The following is a 7,376-nucleotide window of genomic DNA, read 5'->3' as shown; positions in this document are numbered from 1 at the left end:
TAAGATCTATGGGGGGAGGGTAGGGAGGAAAAGGAGGGAAGAGAGAGAGACAGAGACAGAGAGAACAGGAGTCAGTGTGTTGGTGGGGTTGCTCATAAATCACCAAGAACATGTGGTATTAAATTTGTACATTTTTGGCACAGATCTAAACCCCCTGGCCCTCACACTCAGCAACCCGACAGTTCCAATAGCCATTCTGCCCAGGTTCTTAGTCGACACCACCGTGGGCAGAGCCAGTAAGCAGCTAGGTACCCGCTGATGGTCACACACTGTGCAGTGGACAGATGGAAGGCCTTTGACTTAACGGCAGGTGAGGAGGGTAGGTAGGGCAGAGGAGCCACATGCTTCATTAGTGTGGAAAGGAGGGGCCAGCTCCCTCCACACAACTCAGTTCCTGGAGAGAAACAGGATGTCTGGTCACGGGGATTGCCCTGAGAGACTTCAGAACAGGGCTGGGAGGGAGAATTCCTTTTTCCTGTTGACTCTGAAATGTTGGAAATTTGCTTTATTTTTTACATGGACATGTATTGTCTATTTTAAAATAATTGAAATGTTGATTTTGAAAAGTAAGTAGTTAGAATATTTGCAGGCTTCCTGATTCACCCCCCTGAACCCTTTTGGGAGTGGAGGGGGTTGGCTAATCAGATAGCACAGGCTTACAGCCTTCCCCTCCTGACGCTGCAGTTCCTGCACCTTCTTGGAATTTCAGCATCTCAGCTTTCCCCCAGCATGACTTGTGTTTCCCCATGCCCAGCTCCCTGCTGGCAAGGCCAGGCACTATTAGGGAAGGATGTACCACTTTCAGATCCCAGATCTGGCCAGTTAGACATCCCTGTGTGCTATGCTTAGTCACTCAGTCATGTCTGACTCTTTGCGACCCCATGGACTGTAGCCCGCCAAGCTCCTCTGTCCCTGGGATTCTCCAGACAAGAATACTGGAGTGGGTTGCCATGCCCTCCTCCAGGGGATCTTCCCAACCTGGGGATTGACCCCAGGTCTCCCTCATTGCAGGTAAATTCTTTACCATCTGAGCCACCAAGGAATCTCTAGACTGCTCTAGTAAGAATAAATATAGGTATGGAGGTGGGTGGGGGTGGGCTGGGGAACTGGGAGGGAGTCTCTAAGATTTTTTTTCCTCTTTAAAACACCTTTCTGGGGGGAAAAAAAAAAAGCTTTCTATATTATGTGAATTTTTACAATCTGCATACGTTACTTTGCAAACAGAAAGATGTGAAGGTATAAACAGTGCCCAATAAACACCCAGATGTGACCAGTCTGCTGAGGGTCAATTCTGTGTCCTGGGGTGGGGTGTGGAGCTCCAGCCCCTGAGATAAGTTAGGAGGCCACCTGTATCTGGAGGGCGCACATGTGACTCAGAAGCACAGTCAGGTGGAAACAGATGGTTTAGGCGAGAGGGTTTTAGGCTGGGGAGTACCCTGTCTGGTCCACCATGAGCACTTGTGTTCTTCAATTGTTCTCTAGGCTTGCCCCAGGTGTAGCTTCTTGTAAACTTCCTTTAAGTATTCCAAGTTTTTTTTTTTTTCTCCTTCTACCTTGAGCATACAGACTCCTACTTTCCCAGTCTTTACCATCTCAATAAATATATAACCCCAGCTGGTGCTCAAGCAAAACAATGATTTTTGTTCTTCCTTTTCTCTCCCCCTGATAGCTAGTCCTGTGGATTTCCTCTCCAGAATATATCTCCAGGTCACTTCTCTCTACACTCAGCTGTGACCAAAGCGCAGACTACCCTTTACCTGGGGCGCTGCTACAGCTTCTCTCTGGTCTCCTGAGGCCATTCTTGCCCCTCTGTCTGCAGTCCCTGTGGGACTTAGCAGTCAGAATGCTCTTGCCCAGACGAAAATCGGATCTAGTTATTCACTTAAATGTTCTGATGGCTCCCCAGCACACAGTAGATGAAACAGAAACTCTATAATATGACCTGTAAGATTGTGCCCCATATCATTCTTGAATTCACCTGTTTGAGTTTCCCTTCTTGCCTCCCACTCATGGATGCTTATTAGCAGATTCAGGGTTTTTCAAGCCATTGCACATCTTTGCACAAGCTTCTTTTCTTGGGATCTAGACTTCTTTATTAGAATCAGTTTTCTTCCTCTCTACCACCTTCTCCAAAAATTGTATCCACTTGGCCATATCTGTATTTAGTAGAAAAATCAAATTTCAGCTGCTCATCAAACCCTCCCCTACTCACTGACCAAATGATCAGTTTCCTCTAAACCTGATGAGTCATCTGGCTGATTTTCTTTAAAAACCAAATCAATCATTAGCTTGGGGGATATCATTTGACAGTTCTCCAAGGGATCCAGGAAACAGTGTCACTGGAGTTGGGTGCCTGGAGGAAGGGCTGAGGCACTCATCAGGGCCATGAAACCTCTGTTGTGACAACTGTGCTGAGCAGCAAGTGAGAGGCATTTCCCAAGCCAGCCACTCACTTGGTCTAGGGCTCTCCTGCTTAGACACGTGCAGGGAGGGAAAATGGCAATGCTAGTTAACTAATTCTCAGAGCATCACACCTACCACCCACCCAGATAATATCCTTGGCCACAAATAAATATTTGAGCTCTTTATTCCCTAACACAACTCTTGCATAAACTATTTTCAACAAATACATGCATGGTTCTATTCAAATGAACTCATGTTTGAAAGACTGGTGGACTAGATTGGGTTCATTCTGAGCTAGGACTAATGGCTTTGGGCGCTAAGTAACAAATCATTCTTAGTGGAAAAAATGGGTGAGGTGAGGGTTGTGCAACTGTGTTCTCGCCCTGACTCCCTACCTTTTCAGTAGAGGTGTCTCCATCCGTGGGGGTTGCCGTGCATCTTGCCAAGGCAATTGTGTGTAGACTCACGTCTATAATTACCATTTAGGAGGTGCAGAGGGATGTCACGAAATTCTCGTGTGAGTGCCAAGAAGAGGCAGGACTGGACAGAGGAGACTTCTGGCCTGCCCTGTAAGCTCAAAGGGCACAGCCCACCTCCCAGAGGTTGCCCATCCTTGATCCCTGTAGGGCCCTGGGTAAACCACCTTGTCAGCCTCATGACACAGGGACACTGAGATAGGAGGGGGCTGAGGGAGGAGAATGCACTCAGCTACATGGCTGCCCCTCGGTAGGCATTACTCAGGCGTGAGCACCGTGACCCCTGGCCTACTCCCGATTTGTTGCTTCATGTTAGGTAATTAGTATGTGGAGCAGCCGGGCTGACTCATGGAGTGACTGATAAGCCCTCTCTCTCTGCAGCAAGGTACAGATTTGAGTTTCCTTTGGGAAGCATGGTGTGTGAGCTCAGCTCAGACTATTTTACTCTGTCTGGAATGTCTCTCCTGACAAGGACTTCACATGTTCCACCTACTTGGACCAAGTTCCACAAACAGGTTTGTCTATTTGTTTTTGTTTAAAAAAAGAAACAAGAAACAAGCCTCACTTTTACCTTCTAGGATGACAAGAATCGTTGCCCAATCCTTTAAGTTAGAGAACATTGGATATTAAATAAGGCTTTGTGAACTTTCCACCCGATAACCATAGACATTTCTCCAGCTTTACCATTTTAAAATTTCACGACCGTCAGAGATTTGCACAACTCAAAAATGTTTAGCAAAGTAGAATGACGCCTACACACCAGCAGTATGATGTAAGAATTCATTAAAATTAAATCCTGAATCTGTAATTGTTGAACTGGTACTGTGAAACAGGAATCAGATAAAGATTTGTGTTAATCCCTCCATCCACAAATAGAGCGCTTCACAACCCCTCTCCATGAGTCAGGGAAGGGTGTAGGACTCTATGCGGCCTTTCCAGGTCAGACTCTCCACATCCACTGCCATGCTCTCAGTCACGGTCAACTTAGAGACTTCGACCCCATGGATTGTAGTCCACCAGGGTCCTCTGTCCATGGGATTTTCCAGGTAAGAATACTGGAGTGTATTGCCATTTCTTCCTCCAGGGGATTTTCCCCACGCAGGGATTGAACCCAAGTCTCCCGCATTGCAGGCAGATTCTTTACGGCTGAGCCACAGGGGAGCCTGCCCTTTGTCTGTAGAAACACTTCAGATGGGACTTCCTTGGCGGTCCAGTGGTTAAGTCTTTGTCTCCCAAAGCAGGGGATGCAGGTTCGATTCCACATCAACCTGGAGCTAAGATCCCACATGTCTTGTGGTCAAATAACCAAAACATAAAACAGAGGCGATATTGTAATAAATTCAATAAAGACCTTAAAAATGGTTGCAGTAAAAAAAAAATCGTAGAAAGAAAGAAACATTTTAGTCGAAGAATAAGCTTAATCTGAAGAATGAGAAAATACAGAACCAAAGAAAAATATTCAAGCAACCAACGTATTAAAAGTTTAGTCATTAAAGTCAAGGACTTTTAGTTCCTCCTCAAGGGCTATAGGTAGCATTCTGAACTATGTCCTTTCAGCTGTTTTGCAGATACTGCAACCCCCACCAAGCAGAAGAAGGCGATGGCACCCCACTCCAGTACTCTTGCCTGGAAAATCCCATGGACGGAGGAGCCTGGTGGGCTGCAGTCCATGGGGTTGTGAAGACTCGGACACGACTGAGCGACTTCACTTTCACTTTTCACTTTCATGCATTGGAGAAGGAAATGGCAACCCACTCCAGTGTTCTTGCCTGGATAATCCCAGGGATGGGGGAGCCTGGTGGGCTGCCGTCTATGGGGTCACACAGAGTTGGACACGACTGAAGTGACTTAGCAGCAGCAGCAGCAACCCCCACCAAGTGGAAGAAGTTAAAGTTACCTACATGATGGCCAGACTGTAGCCATCACATAAGCTGCTCCATCTTATGCTACTCTGAGAACTGGCTTCGAGGATGTGGGAAATAACCAACCCTGGAACTGAAGATCAGCTATACTTAAAACAAGATGATGTGCTCTGACCACCGCATGACCAATCTCAAGATGACCGTCAGAGCTCACTGTGTTGTTCTGCACATAGCCACCTCCCTCCAATTATACACCCCTGACTCTCACCTTTAAAGCTCTTATTCTGGGACTTCCTTGGTAGTCCAGCAGTTAAGAATTGGCTTTCCAGTGCAGGGGACCTGGGTTCAATTCCTGCCTGGGGAACTAAGATCCCACATGCCCCAGGGCAAGTAAAGCCATGCACCACAACTACAGAGAAGCCCGCATGCCGCAACCAAGACCTGACTTACAAATAAATAAATATTAAAAAAAAAAAAAAAGCTCTTGCTCCCTGATCAGCAATGGGGAGTTGGCCTGTGAACATGAATCCACCTTCTCCCTCAGTTGCTGACTTTCTGAATAGAGCAACCTTTCCCTTCCTACCAACACTTGTCTCTCAGATACTGGCTTTCAAGCAGTGAGCAGCTGAACCTGACTTTGTTAACGCTTGGTCCCACACATAAACATACAGTAGCAATCAACACAGTCCCAGTTTCTTAGGTATTCAACCCAACCTGACTCCACCTATGTATCCAAAAGTATCTTCCCTCCTCCCAGCACAGACTCGTTTGCCCAGCGCCCATGCCTCTGTGCCCCTTCAACATGCAAGGGTCTGTCCACAGCCAGCCTTGGGTCCAGGTTAAATGGTGCCTCCTGGTATGAAGTGTGCTCCCTACATGAAATTCCCCACTCTTCTAGGGCAGAACTCACCTCTGGGGTTATTCAAATTATCCAAACTATTTGTGTCCCAGTGTTCTTGCCTGGAGAATCCCAGGGACGGGGGAGCCTGGTGGGCTGCCGTCTATGGGGTTGCACAGAGTCGGACACGACTGAAATGACTTAGCATAGCACCTCCCTCATGATGGTCAACTCCTTAAGGGTGGAGAATGAGAAATTACACTTTTTTTTTTTTTTCAAACTTCAAGCTTTTTATTTCGTACAGGGGTATAGAAGCGTTCCTGGTGACTCAGACAGTTAAAAATCCTCCTGCAATGCGGGAGACCCGAGTAGGGAAGATCCCCTGGAGAAGGAATGGCAGTTCACTCTAGTTTTCTTGCCTGGAGAATCCCATGGACAAAGGAGCCTGGCAGGCTACAGCCCATGGAGTTGCAAAGAGTCAGACATGACTGAGGGACTAACACATCGCTGATCAACAATGCTGTGGTATTTTCAGGTGAACACCGAAGGGACTCAGCCATACATATCCATGTATCCATTGTTGCCCAAACCTCCCTCCCATCCAGGCTGCCACTTCACACTGAGCAGAGTTCCATGTGCTATACAATAGGTCCTTGTTGGTTATCCATTTAAAATATAGCAGCGTGTACACGTCCATCCTAAAGTCCTTAACTATCCCTTCCCCCACCGAAACCATAAGTTCTTTTTCTAAGTATGTAAGTCTATTTCTGTTTTGTAATTAAGTTCATTTGTATGAGAGCATATATATTTTTGTAACCCCCATTTTGCTTAGTACAGATAGGAAATCAATATATATTTTAAACGAGTGAATGAATTTTCAAAGAACTTCTTTGGTTTTCTCTCAGTCCAGTTACTGACAGCCTTTCCCCTATACCCAATACTTTGGCCACCTGCCGTGAAGAGCAAACTCATTGGAAAAGACCCTGATGCTGGGAAGAATTGAAGGCAAAAGGAGAAGGGAGCGGCAGAGGACGAGATGGTTGGATGGCATCACTGACTCAGTGGACGTGAGTTTGAGCAAACTCTGGAAGATAATGTAGGAAAGGGAAGCCTGATGTGCTACAGTCCATGGGGTCACAAAGTCTGACACAACTTAGCGATCGAACAACAACCCCCACACTGACCACACACACACAAAAGCAAAAAAGTAAAGTCTTTACAAGACATTGAAAGGAGAGGGATGAACAACCAAAGTGCTTACCAGACTCTAAAATTTTCTTTCTCTTTATTTGATGGTGGAACTTATTTTTGTCATTATTGTGAATTGCATTTTATTTTTCAGTATTTAAAATCTTTTTTATTGTAAAGTTATTTAGCTAAGGGAGAAAGCAATGGCACCCCACTCCAGTACTCTTGCCTGGAAAATCCCATGGACGGAGGAGCCTGGTAGGCTGCAGTCCATGAGGTTGCTAGGAGTCGGACATGACTGAGCGACTTCACTTTCACTTTTCACTTTCATGCATTGGAGGAGGAAATGGCAACCCACTCCAATGTTCTTGCCTGGAGAATCCCAGGGACGGCGGAGCCTCGTGGGCTGCCTGGTGGGCTGCCGTCTATAGGGTCGCACAGAGTCGGACACGACTGAAGCAACTTAGCAGCAGCAAAAAGGTATAACAATATACAATCATGTGATGCAGGACTGGAAGTTCGCCCCCCCAGCCCCCGCCCAGGTTGCTCCATCAGGGTTATGAAGCAGGAGCCTCGTGGTGCTGCCCAGTTTCTGGATGAGGCAGTGAC

At 46.6% G+C, this 7,376-nt stretch overlaps 1 long non-coding RNA gene across 2 annotated transcripts; it reads left to right on the top strand.

Moving 5' to 3' along the window:
- The first annotated feature begins 947 nt into the window (after window positions 1–947).
- Window positions 948–6,601, top strand: LOC112580181. 2 transcript variants are annotated; one of them, XR_006546015.1, is made up of 3 exons: window positions 948–1,011; window positions 3,261–3,394; window positions 6,485–6,601. It is a non-coding gene; the product is annotated as an uncharacterized LOC112580181 (long non-coding RNA). The 2 variants fall into 2 exon arrangements; XR_003104428.2 differs by lacking the exon at window positions 6,485–6,601 and adding an exon at window positions 4,437–4,491.
- Window positions 6,602–7,376: the final 775 nt, after the last annotated feature.

The sequence above is a fragment of the Bubalus bubalis genome, chromosome 18 (assembly GCF_019923935.1).
Source record: "Bubalus bubalis isolate 160015118507 breed Murrah chromosome 18, NDDB_SH_1, whole genome shotgun sequence".
NCBI lineage: Eukaryota > Metazoa > Chordata > Mammalia > Artiodactyla > Bovidae > Bubalus > Bubalus bubalis.
Note: the sequence above shows the minus strand (reverse complement) of the source record. Positions and strands in the feature narration are given on the sequence as shown.